The sequence below is a fragment of the Tupaia chinensis genome, unplaced genomic scaffold (assembly GCF_000334495.1).
Source record: "Tupaia chinensis unplaced genomic scaffold, TupChi_1.0 Scaffold000316_1, whole genome shotgun sequence".
Taxonomy (NCBI): domain Eukaryota; kingdom Metazoa; phylum Chordata; class Mammalia; order Scandentia; family Tupaiidae; genus Tupaia; species Tupaia belangeri.
Genome location: NW_006159809.1, coordinates 3301962 through 3323351, shown reverse-complemented (window position 1 = coordinate 3323351; position 21390 = coordinate 3301962). Strand labels below are relative to the sequence as shown.

The window sequence follows — 21390 nt, the reverse complement described above, 5'->3', positions numbered from 1 at the left end:
ACCAAGTGCAGAAGTTAAGGCAGCGCAGACGGAGGCGGCTGGCTCGCTTTGGACAGAGTTTCTTAGTCTCGGCGACTCTCTTTCGGAACCCTACAGGGACCCGCTTCTTTGCGATTCGGGTCCACAGACGCGGAGAAAGTCTGGACAGTGGGGTAACTCCTGCGCGCTAGGAGCCACGTCCGCTAGGCACTGGCCGGCGTGTGTGTGCGCGCGTGCGGGGCGCCGGGGCTCGTTCCCTCCCTGCGGTCCGGAGCGCGCTCTCGCTCTCCCACCTCCCCACCTTTCCTCCCCTTTCTCTCCGGAGGGGCGGGTCGCAGCGCACGTAGTCGGAGACTGCTGGGCCACGTGGGAGGAGCCCCTTTTCAGCAGCCCGAGTTCCGGCGACAGCACGTGGGGAGAATAGTGGCTGGGGGAGGAGGCTCAGAGCCGCGTGGGGCTGCTGGGGCCTCCGGCGCTTGGGGGCAGCGTTTAGGACACGCTGGAAGGTTTCCCCCTGTGGTTCCCCGCGGCCCCTGCGGAGGTGGGCTTTCGGAGAAGCCGACTCGGAAAGGAGCAGGGGAGGGGGTAGAGGAACTCAGCCTGCCGCGCCCCCTTCCCGGAACTGAGGCGCCGGAACTGAGGCTCGGGAAGGGGCGTACATCCCCCCGCCCCGCTTTTGCGGCGATCTGCTTCTGGACTGCCCAGTCTCGAGTCCCCCGGATCTGCCTCCGAATGGAGACGGATTTGGGATGTTACTTTTTGGTTTGCTCCTAAAAGTTACTCAGAGAGGACCAGCTCCTCTTTCTTAGATTCCTTGCGAGTTTTGTTCTGAAAACGAGGTTTTCCATGCCCAAAGCCCCGACCAGTCTGCCCACCTCGCGCTCCCGTGCCGGGCACGCCAGAGCTCACACGCCGGCCAGGTCATTTACATAAGAAAGAGCCTCGGGACATGGGGGTGGGGACCCGGCCGGGCCCAGCCCGGGGCGCTGTCGGAACTGAGTTTCTGAAATGCCCCGGATTAAGGGATTGGCTCCTGGCCTAGAGTTTTGGCTAGAGTGTGTGTGTGTGGGGGGGAATGAGGTGGGGAGGCATAGTTTTTTTTTTTTTTTTTAAAGCTGTGAGGCAATAACAGCGTTGCTCAATTACATACTTGAAATTTCAGCGTCTGGTGAGAGCACATTTTGGGGGAAATATCTTGACGTTATCTTTCTGCAGGGCGATTTACTCCTGTTCCCGTTTTGGCGGTCCCGAGGGCCCCAAAGAGGGCGATGGTTTACCGTCTTGATGTTTCCAGAGCCCTTGCAGTTGAACCTCAAAGAAAGCCTGACGTTACGCAGCCTCAGACTGGAGGGGGGAGCAGAGGGCGGCTGGTTTAGTTGAGTTTTCCGATGTTTGTAAACGTCCTGGGTTGCGGCTCTGCACTTCAATTCAGTTTATTTTAAAACGTGCGTTTGAGCTGTCAGGCCCTTGGCAACTTCTCTGGGCTTCTCTGTCCAAGATGAGAATTAACTCTTGGAGAAGGCTATCTTTTGGCAAGTCCTAAAGTAGGAAGTGACCATCAATCCCAGGCAGGTCTTCTCAGTGGGTATCGCCTGGGGACTTCTGAATTCTTTAACAAGTTATTCTTCCCCAGTCCAGAGGATGACTCTAGGACTAGAACCGACGGGTTAGAACACTCAGTACCACACTTGGGATCTGGAATGTGGGTTATCTCTGGTCCCAAAGAGGAAACAGAATTAAACAAGGCGTCTGGAAATGAATTCTAGTCCCTATCTTGTGGTTTATTAACCACAGGATCCTAAGCCTGTTAGGATTTTTAAACACAGATGATAACACAGCTTTATCTATTTAATAGAGCTGTGATGATTAAGTTACAACTACGTAAAGTCGTCTTTTCTGTAGACTTCTTTTTATACACTTGGAGCCACTTTTCAGCCTGAGGTCACCTGGGTGCATTTCCTCTAAGTCACCAGTGGGGGCAGAGTGGAGTCAGGACTTTAACTCCCTAGGTGGCAGAATTCGGGATTTGGACTCCGGGCTTGGGAGAGCAAAACCGTTTGATTCCAGCTACAATTAGATGAGAAGGAGGAAGAGAATTAGAGCATATATCTCGGAAGCATCTATTTGAGTGCTGCTGGAAATAAGAATTAGGAGAGAAATATGAAGCTTGAATTTAATTTTAGAATCTTTTGAAAAGGCCTTGCTAGGGACTCTTCTGAAATTCCCTCATGAGGAATGACATCTTACCTGTTCTAGATTGTAGTTGTGAGTGCATAGAGGATGTAGGTTCACCTGCCCAGCCCCTGGCCCATCGATTGGACAAACCCAGTGTTTTGTGGCGTTAGGGTGAGAGTGTAGGTTGCTTGCTCACTTTTGTCAGCTGACACTATGGAATTTAAGAACAAACCCAGAGAACCTACTGTGTCCCTACCGCTGTCCTAAACTCTCTCTATATATCAGCACATTAACATTCACAGCAACCCCCATGAGGTAGGTTGAGGTTTTTATCTGCATCCTCGCTTTACTGGTGAGGAACTGAAGCACGGAGTAGCGTCCTCCAAATTCACTAGCTTTTCTATAAGAGCTGGAAATTGAAGTCATGCCATCAGCTCCAGAGCACCATGCTCTTGACTTGGGAACACCCATGGATGCTTGCAGTGCCCGGCCTGCGTGTCCAGAAATAGAACTTGCTCTCCTGTTGGTTTATCAGTGGCTCCAGTACCCTCTGGTTATTCTGCTTGGGAACCCTGGATTCATTTTCACCAACTTTCCTCTTCAATTCTTAGTCCTTTGTCACCTGGTCTGTGGATTACTTTAGAGGGCTTCTAAAAATTTCCCTGTTCCTCCTCTCTTTCTGGATCTAGACAGGAACGTTTCAAAAGCCTTTTACAACTCTGTATTGGCTACTGAGTGTTCCTGATCCTATCCACACAGCCTACCACAGCCCCATCTTCTCCATTCTTTCATTCCCTAAGACTTGACCTCTATTCCTCTGTCCTGACTGTTCACACTAAGTCTCTTTAACCTGAACACTGCCTGACTTTTCTCCATTTGACCCCTTTTGACTTAAATGCTACTTCTTTTTTCAAGCTTCTTCTGTTTTCTTTTCTCCCCTCTGTGTGTCCACATGATTGCACCCGAAACTTTCACAGCATTAGATTCTTTTAATTCATGATAGAGCGTGTGTGCATTTGTGTGTGTGAGTGTGATAGAGAGGGGAAGCACCCTTCACAGGGTCTGCCATATGTGGTCCCCTTCCTCCAGTCCTCTAGCTGGGTTCTAGGTACTTAGGGAAGTGCCCAACGTGTCTCAGGCTGACTGAGTCTGGGATTTGAACCACAGTCGCCATGTGGCATCGTTTCTCTTGAGCAGCCATAGAGTCAGCTCCACGGCTTTGGTTTCATTCTGTCATACATTACAGTTGGAGGTTTTCTACTTGCGTTCCCTTTGCAGAGCAGGGAGAATCCTGGCTGTTCACTTCTGTCACTAGACTCTGGTCATGGTAAGGTGCTCACGAATGCAAGAATGAAGGAGAAGAACTTGCTGCAGAGAGAAGCCAAGTGAGGGCTGCAGGAGATGGAAGAGGTGGAACGTGGGGGTGGGGTGGATGATAAAGGGGAGAGGGTGATACATGGGTGGACCCTTAGAGGGGAAGGATGTACTCTTGGGCTGTTCCTTAGGAGGATGGCTTGAGGCTGATCCTGAGAGTCTCCTGTCCTCCAGCAGTGAAGACTTTATGTCCTGTCTGGAGAAATAGAGGGTTCTTCTTATTAATTAAAGTAAATTAACATACAAGATATGAGATTTTTGTCTCTTAAGAATGATGATCAAGGGGCCAGCAGATAGTGTAATAGCTACGTCGCTGGACTCCCATGTAGTTGACTGCGGTTTGAGTCCCAGACCTGGAGGCTTACACTTACACCAGGCATGTGTGCCCAAGATCCCCAGAAGAGAATGGAGGAGAAGGGATTATGGTGTGGCCATCCTCCCAAGGGGTGATTTCTCGCTTTCTGTCTCTCTCTCTTTCTGGCGCACACACATACCCTATAGCAAAACCCCTCTCAAAAAAAAAAAAAAAGGAAGAAGAATGAGGATCAAGGTTAAGTATAGAAGTGAAATAAAATGTACACCCCTGCTTTTAGCCACTGACCAAATTGTTTTGGCACACATGGGCTGGTGATATAGTTTCATTCCAGTCCTAGAATGAAGATAGCTCACCTAGACTCCTCACTGGGTGAGCAAGGGGTGGACTTTGACTCTGGATTTGAGAGAGAGAAATATCTTGGAAGCAGGAAAAATTCAACAGAGCTCCCAAGAGTCAAGACAGACAAACATTTTAATGTTTTGAGAACCTACTATAGGTGTAAGGCCCTCTGGGTACTAGGTAGGAAACAAACTGAGATAACTTCCAGTTATCTAGACAGATAAGGCTCAAGGAACAGGTAATCAAAAGAGGGTGCACTGTCATGGGTGGTTGGAGAGTTAGAAATCCAGGGGAATCTAGATCCTAAACACATGCTGTGTGCCCTTAATTTCAGATGAGGGATTAAAGTAGCTGGATCAAACGACCCCGACCGGGGAAAACCTTACAAAGGGCCAGCTCCTGGCACAGTGGTTAAGGCAGCTGGATCCCCCTTGATTGACACTTGTACTTGCATGCATACCTTAAATCCTGAGAGGAGACTAGAGGAGAAAAGATTACAGGTTGGCCATCTCCCTGTAGGGTGATTTCTCACTTTCTTTCTGTCTCTGTCTCCAGCAAGCAGGTGGATCCTATAGCAAAAACTAAAAACAAAACAAAACAAAACAAAAAACCTTAATAAGATAATTTTTGACTAAATTAATTTGATGGTGTTAACTGATATTGACGGGTACAATTTGTCTCATGGTGTGACTTGTACCATATTTGTATCCTAATACTGTCTTTCTCTGCTCAGAAGACAACTGATAGTGGTAAAAATATTTTGTAGCTTTTGCTAATCACCCATTTGTTTTATATGGCCCAACTGCTATTTGAGTGAGCTCTAAGAGGCACTCTTTTCTTTACTTTTGAATAAATTAAAATTCTCTCTGAGGCTGCTTAAAGCCAACATTTAATTTTCTTTTTTTTCTTTTCTACATCACCCTTCAAAGTTGAACTTCTCTAGTACCCTGAGGAGTTTGGGGGTAGTTGGGGATTCTTTTTCTCTGGGGAATCAGAGCAACACAGACTACAAAGTCAAAGTGTGGCAGCTGGGGTCGGGAGATCTGATATACCGAAAGAACTCCAGAGTCCCAGAATACTGGCTTCCTTTGTTCAGATACTTCCGGTTTGAGAGACCCAACTCTTGATAACAGGTTCCTCATTATCATTGTTGAGTTTTGAAGTCGGGTTTGTTTTGTTTTTCAACACTGTATGTTGCCTGTCCTTGCCTTTTCAAAGCAGTGGGCGTGGGGAGGTGGCCAATCAAACCCTAGTGTTCATTGGATGTGTCTTAATATAGTCCCTGGTCGCGTACCCTGCGTTCTTGCACAGTAGCTGCTCCTGCTGATTTCTTTCTTTTTTTTTAAAAAAATATTTTAATTTAATTTTATGTATCCATTCATTATTATTTTAATTTGACCAGAGAGAGACAGACAGACAGAGAAAGAGAGAGAGAGAGGAAGTGAGAAAGCAAGCCACCAGGTCTGGGACTCAAACTGTCGTTGGCCATGTGGGACTGTCCAGCACCTTAACCACTATACCACCTGCTGGTTCCTGTTCCTGCTGGTTTCTAAAGCAGTTTTCTCAGCCTTGGCACTGTTGACATGTTGAGCCAGATACCCTTTTTTTTAATTAAAAAAATTTTTTTTTAAAATTATGATGGGCTATTCTGGCCTATTACAAAGAGAAATAATTTCTATCCCATCCAAATTATTATCATTATTAATTGTTTTATTATTTCTATAGAGCAATAGTTTTCAACTAGGAGTGATTTTGCCCCCCAGGGGACTTTGGCAATGTCTGGAGACATTTTTGCTTGTGACAGGTGGGTGAGTAAACATGTATCACTGGGTTTTAGTAAGTCGAAGCTAGGGTTATGCTAAATCCCCTGCAATGGACAGGCTAGCCTTCCGTGTGAAGGTTCAGAAACTACTTTAGAACACAGTCTAGCCCCTGCTTTAGTTTTCAAGTGCATCACTCATGAACGATGTCAACAATATGCCCAATCATGGGACAGTCACAGTGGGAAATAGATTTTTACAGAAGATGAATTTATTTACTTATATTTTTAAATTTTTTGGAGAAGTTTTTGCTATAGGGTGCGTGTGTTTGCCAGAAAGACAGAGACAGAGAGACAGAAAGTGAGAAATCCCCCCCCCCAGGGGGCATGACCATGCTGCAATCCCTTTTCCTCTATTCTCTCGGAATCTTGGGCACATACACACACGTGCCCGATGTGAGCTTAAGCCACCAGGTCTAGGACTCGAATCACAGTCGACTACATGGGAGTCCAGCAACATAGCCAGTACGCCAACTGCTGGTCCCCAGAAGATGAATTTAAGGTGAGCTCTCCAATCCACAGCAGTTCAAAGAAGACCATGTCCTTAACTAAAAAGCACAGGTTTCCATGGGGCAGGAGCCTGTCACCATTTCTCTTTTCTCAATCAGGAAACTGCATAGCGCAAGTACTCCAGAGAGCCAGCAGGAGAAAAGTCTGCTTCGCGTCCTTGGGAGACTCTCACCCCAGCTGTGCTGGAGTTTCCATGGAGGCTGGGTTTCTGCCAGGTTTCCAAACAAGGCAGGCGTGTGAGCTGGTGGAACGTCAGCTCAGAGCTGCCATAACAGGAGAGCAGAGAAGAGGGGCTGGTGACAGTCCCTGAGAGAGGGTGCAGCAGTTACTGGGAGAGGCTGCATGGGGTTGAATTCTGGCTCGCTATGCAGCAAGCAGTTGAGCTTGGACCAGTTATTAAATCTCTGCAGACCTCAGTTTCCTTCTTTTGCAAATTGGAGAGATTGTTTAGATAACAGCTTAATAGGGTGGTTGTAAGATAAAAGAGAAAGAGAATTACTGTACGTGAAGCTCTTAGACCTGTGCCTTACATATAGCCGAGCCTTTATGTTTAGAGAACACCTAGATATTCAGCTGTCCTACCCACTTGGACAGGAACAAAAAGAGGCTCTGCTTTACCCAGATAATTCCCGAGGGCTTCTTTCAGGATATGTGGGTTCAGGCCCTTCTGTGCTCTGACAGTCGGATTAGATGAGAAGACAAAGAGGGAAGAAGCATGGAAAGTTCCTGAAGCTAGGAAAAAAGAAGTGTCCACATTGTCCCTTACAACTTCTAAAGCCTTCTCTTTTCTGGGCATAGGAGACCCACCTTTGAGTGCTTCTTCTAATGTGCTTTCCTTCTGATCCTCCAGGATGCCTTGCCCATCGGTGCAGCTCGGGTCGAAGCATCCTTGAGATGCCCTGTGAGGCAGCTGTGCTAATCACAGCATTCACTCCAACTCCTTCTCACCGGGGAAACCCAACCTTCCTCCCCTCCAGAAATTTCCCCAGAGAGCAGAGGGGCAGGGACTTCAGAGGGCATTTGCTGAGGCTGCTTACTTGGGGAGCTGGTCTTCCTCTGCTGCAGAGATTGCCAGTGAGATACTTGCTCCCTCTTCCTCACATTGGCCCCAGGTTCTGGCTTCCCACTGGGGAAACTGAGGTGCCCTGAGCTGAAGAGCACAGGACCAGGCCAGGGTAGGTTTGGCTACCACTGACCTTGGAGTTTCACAGCAGGGAACTGGGCCTGGAGGAAAGGCCATCCCCACGTTCTTTTGGCACATTGAATGAGGCTCCCTGATCATGTTGGGCCTTAGGAGAGAGGTCCTCACCCCTCATATACAGACCCTGGGCTGCTGATTGTATCACCTTCTGCTGAAGCTGGGGTGCACTAAATTCTTGATAAAGCCCAAGGGGATCCTCTATGTGGAACCCACACTCTCCACTCATGAATAGCTTTCGTCTTGTCCAAGTCAGGAGTCAGGTGTCTTGGCCTTGTTTCCATGAACAAAGAGTCGAATTTCCCTGATGTGCCACCCTCTTTTAGAGGCTCATAATTTTTATACTGTGGAGTTCCTTCTCGTATTTGTGGGTCTCTAAAGCATTTCTTTGACATTCATCCCTCCAAGGAAGGGACCTTGGTCAAACTTTATCTCAGAGTTAAGTAGGAGAGTGCGTCAGGGCTCTGTGAACTAGTCCTGAATAGCCGTCAGGGCCCCTGGGCCCATCCACTCAGCCTTCCTTTCTCTTCACCTTCAGCTCAGCCTCTCTATGCTGAGGGTCTGGAGTACATGGAAATAGGGAGGTAGCCTATGTTCTTCAAAGGCCTTATTCCCAATCTCTTCCTTCTGGCACCTCCATGTCATCTGATAAAGGAAGGAGTGAAGCCAGAGAAACGACCTGACAGCGTCAATTAGGGTTAAATGAGGGCATTTGAACGGCCGGCCACTTTTCCTTCTTTCCCATTTGAGGGACTTCCTCCTCCTGCTTCCTGCTTCCTCTCCAAATTTTCAGTCTCAGTCTCCTCCATGAAGTCTTCCAGCCCTGCCCTGTCTGTTTACTTTCCCCCTTGTCTGCTAAAGGTCCTAGAGAGAGCAGTTCTGTACAGTGCTTACTAAGTGCTGCCTCTCACAGTCGGAGTGTGGTAACTCCGGCCACCCCAACGCTGCCTTCCAGGGTGTGTGCGGTTATTATTTATTATTCAGATGGAGAAAGAGGCACAGAAAAGGACAGTGCCTTGACCAAAGGCAAGCCAGAATTCTGACCTGAGCCCATGCCCTCAACCCCAGTGCAGGGCTGCTTGGACCAGCTGGAGGTGGTCAGGTGTGTTTCAGCCTCATGGGGCTAAGTCAGGGTCATCTGGGAAGGGAGCTTTGGGATCGTTCAGCCCAAACGCGTTGTTTTATCGTTGAGGAAGCAGTTGCTGTGTGATAAGGGGCTAGCCCAAGTTCACCCGGGTAAGCCCCGGAGCTGGCATCTAGTTTCTTGATTCTCATCTCATTTCCTTTAAATGCTCATCATTTAGATGTAGGCTTCCCCAAGATAAAGGGAGGATTGGCTTTGTGGTCTGTCTCTAGAGGGACTCTCTAGTCCGTTGTCTGGACTGGGCCACTTTTGAGAGTAAAAGGACACACTCCTTATTATATTGGGTTGTTGGGAAAGTCATGACACATTTTTGCATAGAAAACCCTGATAAAGGAAGGAGTGAAGCCAGAGAAACGACCTGACAGCGTCAATTAGGGTTAAATGAGGGCATTTGAACGGCCGGCCACTTTTCCTTCTTTCCCATTTGAGGGACTTCCTCCTCCTGCTTCCTGCTTCCTCTCCAAATTTTCAGTCTCAGTCTCCTCCATGAAGTCTTCCAGCCCTGCCCTGTCTGTTTACTTTCCCCCTTGTCTGCTAAAGGTCCTAGAGAGAGCAGTTCTGTACAGTGCTTACTAAGTGCTGCCTCTCACAGTCGGAGTGTGGTAACTCCGGCCACCCCAACGCTGCCTTCCAGGGTGTGTGCGGTTATTATTTATTATTCAGATGGAGAAAGAGGCACAGAAAAGGACAGTGCCTTGACCAAAGGCAAGCCAGAATTCTGACCTGAGCCCATGCCCTCAACCCCAGTGCAGGGCTGCTTGGACCAGCTGGAGGTGGTCAGGTGTGTTTCAGCCTCATGGGGCTAAGTCAGGGTCATCTGGGAAGGGAGCTTTGGGATCGTTCAGCCCAAACGCGTTGTTTTATCGTTGAGGAAGCAGTTGCTGTGTGATAAGGGGCTAGCCCAAGTTCACCCGGGTAAGCCCCGGAGCTGGCATCTAGTTTCTTGATTCTCATCTCATTTCCTTTAAATGCTCATCATTTAGATGTAGGCTTCCCCAAGATAAAGGGAGGATTGGCTTTGTGGTCTGTCTCTAGAGGGACTCTCTAGTCCGTTGTCTGGACTGGGCCACTTTTGAGAGTAAAAGGACACACTCCTTATTATATTGGGTTGTTGGGAAAGTCATGACACATTTTTGCATAGAAAACCAGAAAAATATGTCATGACTTTCTCGACAACCCCATAGTTAGCCACTACCACTGGTGTAAACTGAGATTGTCTTGGGCAAGCAGGGCAGATGGGTGCCTTGTCTATGGTGGGTGTGATTTTGAGATCGGTAGGGCAGACTAGGAAGGCCCGGGACTAGACATGGAGCAGAGGGACAGGCCCAGAAGAAATTGGTCCAGCAGGTTGGCAGCAAAGTCTGGGGAGTTGAGATGTTACGGTGGCCCAGAGGCTTAGGGTAGAATCTGGTTCCTGGTGTGGGAGCATCCAGAGGTGGACAGAGTCTGACCTCTAGGGACCCCAGTGTACGAGGCAGGGTAGCTTGGTTTCCAGAGAGGAAATGATGCCAGGATCCCACACAGAAAAGGCATAGCCCCTGGTCTGTCTGGAGTGGCCAGCTCTCCCCTGTGCCAGGTTGCTCTTCCAGCTCTTCTCCTTGGCGTTCCCAGAGCCCCTGGCATAGCCCCTTGCTAACCAAGATTTCTTGAGTGCCTGAAGTAGGGGACATGTGATTGGTGCCTTCAGTCCTGAAGGGATCAGCGAGGACGAGAGACACAGGTTTCCAAAGTGTGTTGGCACCAGTGGTTGGAAAGAAGCCTGGAGGGCAAGTGACGGTTTCTTAGACCAGAGGTGGAGAACATTCTAGGCCGGGGATCACACATTCACGTTTCTAACCTTTTCAACACAAACACTCCTCACAGTTGTCTTGATGTGGGTGATTTAAATGACTCTGAACGTGTATTTTATTAAAGTGAAATATGTGCCTACTGTCTGCTCTTACCTGCAATCCGTAATGACTTGTTGACAAACTGGTCCCCCACCCAGAGAATAAGCCCCTTGCTGGCAGAGGCTGGTGTCTTCTTTATCCTAGGGTCCTCAGTACCCAGCCCGGGCACTCAGTTTGGTGATTAACCACTATCTGTTGATGAACGAGCTGTGCCTGGGCCACGGACATCTGGGACAAATTATTCCTCTGTGCTACTGCCCCACAGTCGGAACAGAATGTCTGCAGACAGAAGGGGTGGGTGTCCCCAAGTCCCATCTCCTGGACCCCTGGCAGGTGCCTCTGCCTGAGGTCCCTCTGGCTGTAACTTGATGCAACTAAGAATGAGAACTGGAAGAACCGGAAACCCTGTGACTCACCACAGTGCAACAGGATTCTGGAGGAGTGGCCCTGGGCCTCCCTGGTGCTGCTCTGCACTCACCCTGCAGCTCCAGGCAGGCGTGTGAGTACATGGTGAGTCAGAGCTGGAATCGCCCAGAGGTGTCATGGCAGCAGCCAGGGCCCCAGTGAGAGGCCTCCTTGCCCCTTCTGAAGAAAGCGTGGCAGCCCGTCTCTTACCGTGGGCCAGATGGATTTCAGAGGACAGGAGACTTAAGGGATCCATGTTCTGCCGAGTGCCTTCTTCCCCGGCTCATCTTTTCCCTTTATCAGAAACATCTGGCCTTGTCTTGGCGCCTTTACAGGATAAACTTGCTGTTCTTTGCACAGCCTCGGTCCTCCCTGGAGGAGTCTGTGAGGGCATTATTAGTAATGAGGTCACTGACAGCAGCTGCTCAGCTTTCCCTGGGACGGCACACCTGTGCCCCAGGTGAGGGCACTCGGTTGGCCACTGGATGTTGTGGGTTCTGCCAAGGATGAGGCCTGTGATCTGGGGAGGCTTCTCTAAGCCATGGACTCCTGGTCAGATTTGTGGTAAAATGTGGGCAAAGGAATGAATGTAAAAATGTGAAATTCCTTTGAAACTGAGTTGCAAGCACATGAGAGCACACAGAGTCATTGGGAGTCTGTGTGACTGGGTTGAAATTGTGGATTTCCCCTCCGGCTTGTCCTCTGTGGAACTCTGATTTCTTTTGGCTCTTTGACCATGGGTAGTGGATAGGCTAGGGCTGAGCCAGTGTCATCTGCCTTTTTTAGTTCCTACATTTCAAAAATTGAAGTGTGATACTATTAGAGAGTGAACACCCTCGGCAGGCATCTCCCAGGCCCTGTGACTGGTAATGCCAGTACCAGCCCCACTTACTGGCTCTGATACCATCTGCCCACCAAGTATAGCCACTATCCTGACTTCTAACAGCTTGGGTCTCTTTTTGCACTTAATATTGAGGGGCTCATAGAGTATCTCATACAGTTTTCTTCAATTTCCTTTTGTGTCTGGCTTCTTTCACCCGACATTGCATTGTAAGATTCATCCGGGCTGTTGCATGTCGTAGTAGGTGCTGCATTCCTGTTGCTGTATGCATCTCCTGCACTACCTTGTTCTGACTGTGGTTGATGTAAAGCAGATGAGACTTGGGGCCAGCATGTGGCGTAGCAGTTATGTCGCTGGACTCCCACATGGCCTACTGTGGATAGAGTACTGGACCCAGTGGCCTGAAAATCATGCATGTGAGTCCAAAGTCCTGAGAGGAGAATGGAGAATGGATTGCAGTATGACCATCCCCTCTGGGTCTGTGTGTGTGTGTGTGTGTGTATGTGTGTGATTTCTCATTTTCTTTCTCGTTGTCTCTGTCACTTTCTGGTGAGCATATGCACCCTATAGCAAAAACCTAAAAAAAGGTATGAGACTAGTCATAAGGTCCTGCGCTTCCAGAAAGCATGGTGGTCTTTCCTAATTTATTCTGAGGAGGGCTGGCTGGAGCATTGGCCTAATATATAGACAGGACAAGAATATGAGTGTTAAGAAAGCAGAAGTTCAGGACCAACAGATGGCGTAATAGTTACGTTGCTGAACTCCCATGTAGTTGACTGTGGTTCAAGTCCTAGACCCAGTGGCTTGAAACTCATGCCGTGCGTGCGTGTGCATGTGTGTGTGTGTGTGTGTGTGTGTGTGTGTGTGTATGCCCAAGGTCCCGAGAGGAGAATGGAGAAGATACTGTGGCATGGCCATCCTCCCTTAGAGGGTGATTTCTCTCTTTCTCTGTCTCTCTAGCAAGTGCATGTGCCCTATAGCAAAAATCTTCTTAAAAAGAAAAAGAAAAGGAAAAAAAAAAGGAAGAAAGCTGAAATTATATCACTTGGTCTGCTTGGGGTTTAGAAGCAAAAAGATGGGAATTACCTGTGAGCCTTCACTAGTACCTGGAGAAAGGTTCTATTGGGTTATTGGAAAAGTCGCAATGCATTTTTGCATAGGAAAATAGAAAAAAATACATCATAACTTTTCTGACAGCCCACTAGGTATTACATTGGAAATATCCAAAGTTGGGAGAAACGAAGTCCAGCTGTGGCCTGGCTGTCCCTGCATCCTTTGCTCGGAGGCTTCTGTGCTTGTGGCCTTGCTATTTATCCTGTTTGATCACTTGATTTCGCCCTTCTATCAGGAGGGTGTGTCCTATAGGAATGGCTGAGCATTTGCTCATTCATGTATTATTTATTTTCCTGCCTGCTTACTAAAAGGATTTTATGATTTGGTTCAGCTTTCGGTAAAAGGATTTTTAGATCAAGAGTCATCAAATGGGCGGGGATGATGACCAAAAAGCTTAGATAAAGGATAGTTCATAGGAACTGAGGTCGGAGAGTTGAGCTTCCTGACAGTCAAGGCGAAAATGACAGCTCTCTTACAATCAGTTATTTTCGTCTTACTGACCTGTGGCAGGAAGGACAGTATATTTGGGCAGTGGAACTTTCTCCTGACACTAAAAGGGAACTGACCGACTGCAGAAAGAGTAAGAGTAGTGAACAGCACAGCAGCTTTACACAGTGGGGTGATCTCTATGGTCCTTCCCTCTCAGTCCCTTGTTAAAAAAGGTTAGAATCAGGGGCTAGCAGGTGGCATGGTGGTTGGGACACTAGATTCCCACATGACTGACCGGAATTTGAGTCCCAAATCTGGTGACTTGAGAATCACGCCAGGTGATTTTAGTTACTGCTATAGGGTGTGTGTGCTCACACACTGAATATTAAAAGAAACTTAAGGGTTCTTTTCTACTACTCTTCCCTTGTAAACCTCTTAAGGTATCCAGGGTAGGATTTGGAGTACTTTATATACCAAATTGTCAGAGCTGGAATATTGCTCTCTTCTGGGCATAGCTACTTTGATCAGGGTTAATTTCCCACTGGGGTCAGTTAGGGTGGCCTCAGGATCTAGGCAGTGGCCATCGATTCCATTGGAATTGGCCTACAAAGTGAGATGGGCCCCTGGAGCAGGCTTGTTATGCATCTGGGTGATCCAGATTCTAGTCTCAACTGTGTGATCTTGGTCAAGGCTGCTCCTTGATGGGCCTCAGTTTCTTGGAGGTCCCTTTCTGGCTGTCCCCTCTAGGGCTTTCCTTCCTGGGCTTCCCCTACCTTCCCGGGCCTATGTCTCACTCACCTTGGGCACTGCACACTTGGGAATGGAGCCTCTAGGAGGGTAACCGCTGGCTCTCTTCACTCCTCCAATGTACTGTGATACAGTGTGGGCATTTAATGGCATTGGTGTCCGTGGCTTCCCATTTTGGGTGCTGTCTTATTCCATAAAGCATATGGGGTTCATTTCTTGTTAGGGTATCCCTGCTACTGCCCCCAGTTTGTAGGGGAAGCAGGCATATCAGACTGATGTGTTATGAGAGAAATGAAACTGACCCAAATTGCCCAATGAGGAAGTTCTAATCTTAATATTGCTAAATAGATATCAAGTAGAACTGCTATCTCTTTCTCTCTAACACACGCCCTTCCTTGCATCCGGGCAGGCAGGCAGGCACCCTTCCCATACCTCAGCCAGTCTTTGCTCTAATCTTCCCCTGATCCTCCAGCCTGGAATTTCCCTCCTTTTCTTCCTCTCCTGGAAAGATTTCCAGGGAAGCAACCCCACACACACCCATCACAGAAAGAGAAGGAATGACTGGGGAAATAGCCACTGCTTTGTTAATCCCAGCTATGACTAAATGGAGTTGAGAAATGTCCTTGATCTTCTGAGAGTGTGACTTGGCAGAGAGAAGTCTAGAAGAAAGAGAAGGGGGTAGAAAGAAAGGGGGCGATACAGAGCTTTACACTGCTTACCCCTTAACCGAGTCACTCCCTTGGGTAGAGTGATTTATTCCATTTTATAATGAGGAAACAGGGCTCAGACGAATGTTGCATGGCTGCACACGTGTACAAGTGCTAGGATTTGCACACTGACTTTCCTGATACTAAACGCTCACTTCACACCACCAGTTGACAAAGTGGGAGTTGGTATGAGTGACTGCTTTTTTAGTTCCTAATGACTTAAATCTCTTTTCAGGGCCAGCAGGTGGCATGGTGATTAAGGCGCTGGATCCCACATGGCCAACTCTATGGTTAGAGTTGAAAAACACACTGGGTACTTGTGCATGCATGCCCAAAATCCCTAGAGGAGAATGGAGGGAAAGGGATTGCAGAGCATCCATGATTTATCACTTTCCCTCTTTTTTTGTGTCTCCAGGGAGCACATGTGCCCTATGGAAAAAATCTAAAAATCGAACAAACAAAAACTTTACAAAAGGTGGAGGCTTGTCTTTCCAACTCTTAGCATCCTGGATCAACACAATTATTTCAGAGGGGCACACTTGGTCTGATATCATTTTTTTTTCCTGTAAGGTATGTGCACTCCAGAGAGACAGAAAGTGAGAAATCACTCCCTGGGGGGATGGCCACACTGCAATCCCTTTTCCTCCATTCTCCTTTCGGGATCTTGGGCATGCACGCACATGTGCTCAGTGTGAGTTTTAAACCATCGGGTCTAGGACTCGAACCGTTGTCTACGTGGGAGTCCAGCAATGTAAGCATTACACTATCTGCTGGTCCTGTGGTCTGATATCTTAACTAATGACTTTCTTTTTTGCCCCCCATTTGCTAGAGAGCTTGTGAACTCGCTCGAGGGAAGAGAGAGAGGAAAAGTGAGAAAGCACTCATAGGAGACAGTCATGCTGTGATCCCTTCTCCATTTCTCCTTGTGGGATTTTGGGCATGCAGGTGTATGCGCCCAGGGTGTTTCTCAAGACGCCAGGTCTGGGACTAGAACCACACAGCTGGCCATATGGGATCCAACTACCTTGTCACCACATCACCTCGTGGCTTGACTTTTTAATTTTTTATTCTTGATAATAAGAGCTCAAGTGTGTGCGTGTGTGTGTGAGAGAGAGAGAGAGAGAGAGAGAGAGAGAGAGAGAGAGAAGAGAAGAGAAGAGAAGAGAAGAGAAGCAATCTTTACAAAGTTTGGTCACACTGCCATCCCTTTCCTCCAGTACCGTTTGATCTTGAGCACTTGTGCACGTGCCTGGTGTGTTTCAAGCTGACTGGGATTGGCATTTGAACCACAGTCACCATATGGGATAACCTTTTCTCTTGAGCAGTACTTTACCACTGCTCTACAGAGCTGGCCCACTACTTGCTTTCAAAGCCACCAGGCAGAAAAATGATAAAAATGACCTCAGGCATTGTTGACCAGCACTTAGCCTATGCTTATTACATGATCAGCATGATGCAAACCTGCCCATGGAGAAGAGTTTTCAGCTTCCAGCCCCAGATCTGGTGATTTGGTTAGTCTGGAAGGGATCTTTGGAATTCTTACTGCTTTTGAAAAGCTTTCCATGTGACTGTAATGCAGCTGAGTTTGGGAACTCTTGTTACAAGTGGCAGCATGGCGATGAGGCTGAAGTTATGGGAAAGAAGGTTTCTATCTGATTGAGAAAAAGCTTCCTAATAGCTAGAGTTGACCAACAATGGAACTTAGAGCAGTCGCGAGCCTCTTGTGCCCAATCGGAAGCACTCAAACCCAGACCTGATACTGGGGTGAGAGAGAAAAACTAGATAAACTCGAGTGCTATATTCAGTGGGGTTTTGAACTCTCACCCCAAGGGCCGGTCCTTTCTAAGAGTGACTATTTTTAGCTGCTGTCCTCTCGGTGTGTACATGGGTCTCCCAGTTGGCTTTCTCTCCTGATTTTGGGCCCAGTGTTCCTTCCCTCTGGCAGCACTTGGGTGAGAGCTGATGGGATTCTGCAAGCTGCATGCACTTCCCCCGTTCTCCAGGAAAACTGTGCTCGTATGAAGGGTGGTTCTTGTCTCTGACTTCTACTTCCCTTGGGTGCTGTTCACTGGGCACTGCAGAGCTCTCATAGGCTGGGGTGTTTAGGAAACGGTGACCTCAGGTGATGAGTTGTCCCTTCTTCAGTGGCCCTGTACAATGGGTGGCTACATCCTCATGTCCAGGTGCCATCCACTCTGGAGTTTTGAGAGTTCAAAGGGTTTTAAGGCTACAGGGAGAAGTCTGGCCTAAGATGCTGGGCTAGCATTTAAAAAACGATATGTCTTTGCAATAGTTTATGTGTGCTCGCTGGAGAGAGAGAGAGAGACAGAAGGAAAGCGAGACATTGCCCCACAGCGAGGATGGTCATTATCGTAATTCCTTCTCCTCCATTCTCCTTTTGGGATTCTAGGCACAAATATCCAAGTACTTGGTGTGATTTTCAAGCCATTAGGTCTGAGATTTGAACCATGGTTGGCCATGTGGGAATCCAGAAACTTAACCACCCACCACCTGCTGGTTCCGTGGGCTAGCACTCTTTTACAGCTGTTCTGTGTTCTTTCTTTTGGTCTCTGTGCATATGATGGAGAGAAAACTAAGACCTTGGGATCATTTAAGAAACCATAGGACAGGCAGGGAGTAGCTGCCCACAGCACCAGGACAGGGGAGGGTGAGCGGTGGTCCTGAGGGCCTAGCGATAGAGCCAGGTAGACCTCTCTTCGAATCCCAGCCCTGCCCCTCACCACCTAAGTGACCTACAAAGCAGAAGTTTTAGAAACAGACAATGAGATCAAGTCAGAAAGCTGTGGAACAGCATTTGGCAGATAGGAAATGCTTGATAAATGTTTAGCTATTGTACCTTGTCATTATTACCTTCCTTTGTCATGGAACTCTTGCAAGATGGGCAAAGGGCAACATGACTTGAGTAAAGAGTGACCGTTTAACCTGATTCTTCAAGGGCTAGGACTGATAAGTATCTGACCCGGATTTTCAATAAGCCTTGTAGCCATTTAGACATCAAGAATGGCCGCCGTAGGATCTGCTGTCTGTGTACATGACCTCGCCCATCAGGAAGTGGTGGGAGGGTCTCTAAACAAGGCAGTGCAGGCTCTTCCATGCAGACCTCTCCTGCCCCCTTTGCAGATACCCAGAGCTATTCATGGAGGGTGGTTAGGGGCTGAAAGTGAGGCTTCTGCTCTCTAGGGAAAGTTGTAAGGTAGGAGCACCGACTTTGTTATTTGTCACATTCATGGCAATGTCTAGAAACACATCTACTGCCCTTGCCAAGCCAGCCCCAGGGCCACACTTTCTACTGCCCTTTGTGTTGGCAGTGGGGGATGACTGGGATAGAAGATGGCCTTTAATGGGTGTGTATGGTTAGGATTTGCTGCAACACCATCTGGTCTGTGTGGACCCTGCTGTCATCCAGCAGAGTAGGCAGGACCTCAGACAAGCCAGAGCATTCAATCCAGTCCCAGCACGGCTCCTGTGTCTGTGTGACTTTGGGCAAATTGCCTTCTCCTGCATGCAGAATGGAGGCAGTCACGCTGCGTTGTATGAGGATGAACTCAGTTAATGGGGGGAAAGCTTCGGAAACAGGCCATGTGTACCGCGGTTGCCATGTTAGGGCTTGCTGCGCCCACAAGGGCATCTCAGGCAGTTTCTGGATGTGGCCTGGCATTGTCCTCCAGTGTCAGTGACCCCAGACTGTATACATTTGTACACCCCCCTATATTGTAGAAAACTGAGGTCTGTGACCAAGCTTAGGGGAACATGTGGGTTTGTTGGTGACCGACAACGCTGGGTAACTGACAGAGGTTCAGAAAAACAGTAGCTCAGGCAAGTAAGCTTCCAAGAGCTTGACATCAGACAGAATGGACAGTTGGATTCTCCCTGATTTAGACCTGTGGACTTGGGCAGCCTGGGTAGCTTTTTAATAGATGCTGGCAACAGGGCATTCTGGGAACTCTTCCCTTCTGTAGTTCCAAACCCACAATGACGGGCCTGGTGTCTCTCCAGGCTGCGGAGGGAGTGAAGTGGCCGAGGGCCTGCTTAGCAGGAAGGAATCCCTCCTTTCCCATTCTCTGCTCTTACCCTGTCCTTCCTCACCCTGTAGGGATTGTGTCTGTCCTTAAACGCTTGGCAGTCATGGAGATGTTAGTCAGATACCCATAGACTCTCCTTTTTCTTGTCACAACCACTTCTGACATTTTACTGGAGACTCTTATCTTTCAACTTTTGGAATCTTAGATGAATGTTAAAAGATTAGTACTGGTCAGGATCTTTGAAGTGATCAGAGGTGGAATATCAGTATTCCACAGGGGCAGGAACAGTCCCAAGCTGAAGGGTTTTCCCCAACCCCACAGAGAGTTACAATACCATCTAGAAGGGAGAAGAGAAGAGCAAGGGGGCCTTTTTTTTTTTTTTTTTTGTCATGTGGGAGGACACTGGGTTTATTCTTAAAGGATAAAAACACCCTTTGCTACTTCTCTGGAAATTCTAAGCTGTAGGTTTGATGAACAAAACAAAACAACAGACTTCAAGAAGACTTCACAAAAATATTGGAAATGTGAAAGGCTATTGCAGTAATGAGCACACTTGTTTAGGAAATCTAATTATGAAAGCTCATGTTGCTTTGTCAGTGTCGGGCAAAGCAAAGGCCAGTCAGACTATTGGCTTGGGTTTCTCCTGGGAATAACGGTGGTGGAGGTGAGTGGACACACTGTGCCCTGAGGGGTCCTGGAGTTTCAGGGCTGAGGAGATCAGTGTCCCTTCTGGCCTGTCCATTTTCTAATGAATCTGGGAAGACTTTGTGTCATGGCTCCTGATTCTCCCTACCCTCACCCTCTTGCTGGTCAGCAGCCTCAACTGTCCTAATAAGGTGTGTCTCCTTGGATGGATTTTTCTCTTTTCTAAAAACGAGAAGATTATTTATTGAGAGACAGATAGAGGTCCCCAGCAGGGTCCTTGTGCTGTGAGGCACTCCTAGTCTCAGGGCATGCTCAGGGAGGTCCCGGGATGTGAACCCAGCACCCTTTCCATATTGGTCCAGTTGCAGCATCACTGTGCCATTGCCTGCCCTCCTTGAATGGATTTATATCAGACCTTTTCCTGATTGTGGAAAACTGGGAATATCCATGGCTGAGGGAGATGAGAGATCCCCAAAAGGAAGGAGTTTGAGAGGGCTCCTGGTAGTTCTGCTGGTGTTAAATCTGGGAAAAGTTCATGTAAATTTATGTTAGAAACAAGATCAGTGAGATATCCAGGGAGAGTTGTCTCCACCTCTGAGCACAGGATAGGTTGTGTTGTCATCTATATAGAGCCTCTATTACAAGGGGTCTTTAAAAAGTTAATGGAAAATACATATCATGAAAAACCTAGGTACTGATTTCAAAAACTTTTGTGTACCGGGAACCAGCAGTTAGCATAATGGCTATGCCGCTGGACTCCCACGTAGTCGACCGCGGTTCGTGTCCCGGACCCGGTGGCTTAAAACTCACGCCGGGCGTGTGTGCGTGCGTGCCCAAGATCCCAAGAGGAGAATGGAGGAGAAGGGATTGCGGCGTGACCATCCCCCCTGGGGGGTGATTTCTCGCTTTCTGTCTCTATGTCTCTCTCCGTCTGTCTGGCGAGCACATGCGCCCTACAGTGAAAATCTCTCAAAAAAACAAACAAACAAACAAAAAACCAAAAAAAACTTTTGTGTACCAAAATAAACTCGCAGCTTAGTTCTAGTTTTTCCACAAAGTCTTTGAAACCCCTTCATATGTGCCAGGCCATAGGCATGTAAGGCTGAACAAAGAGATGGCTGTCTTGTTGCCCTTGGTTAAAACATATCTGTGAATTGGGGATAGTATTGTGAAGGAATAGGTTCTTAGACCTCCTTCAGAAAGGCCTGACCGCTGTACTCAGGAGGATCAGAGAAGACCATTGGAGAGAGGCCTGAGGATTGGCAAGTGATCTGTAGGGCATTCAGCTGCAGGGCATGTGTGCACAGACTCTGAGACCAGGGAGGATGAGGTGGATACCCTGGGAACTGAACTGGGGATGGAATCTGCACAAGGAGTGCAGAGACATTGCAGTACACTCAGGAGGTGAGTAGAGGCCAGTTCATGCAGGACCTTGGAAAGATCTCAAGAAACTACTGAAAGGTTTTAAGTAGGGAAATAGCAGATAGGGAAATAGCCAGGTGTTGGAAAATGGATAGAAAACGTAAAAGTAGCATGGGAGATTGTCTAAGTCCAAGGAAGAGGTGAAGCTGCTTGTCTTAGGGTAAGGGGTAATAGGATCTATGTGACTGGCCGTGTGAGATGTGTGGGGAGCAAGAGTTGAACCAGTAATGAACCCTCATTTCAGGGATGTTGTCACTGGCACTTAAACTCTACTCCTTCAAAAAGAACTCTTTTC

The 21390-nt window shown here is 48.0% G+C and overlaps 1 protein-coding gene across 2 annotated transcripts in view; it reads left to right on the top strand.

Annotated features, from left to right (window-relative positions):
• HK2 (hexokinase 2) overlaps positions 1–21390 on the top strand; it is a 71284-nt gene that overhangs the window by 679 nt on the left and 49215 nt on the right. The window lies entirely within an intron of this gene.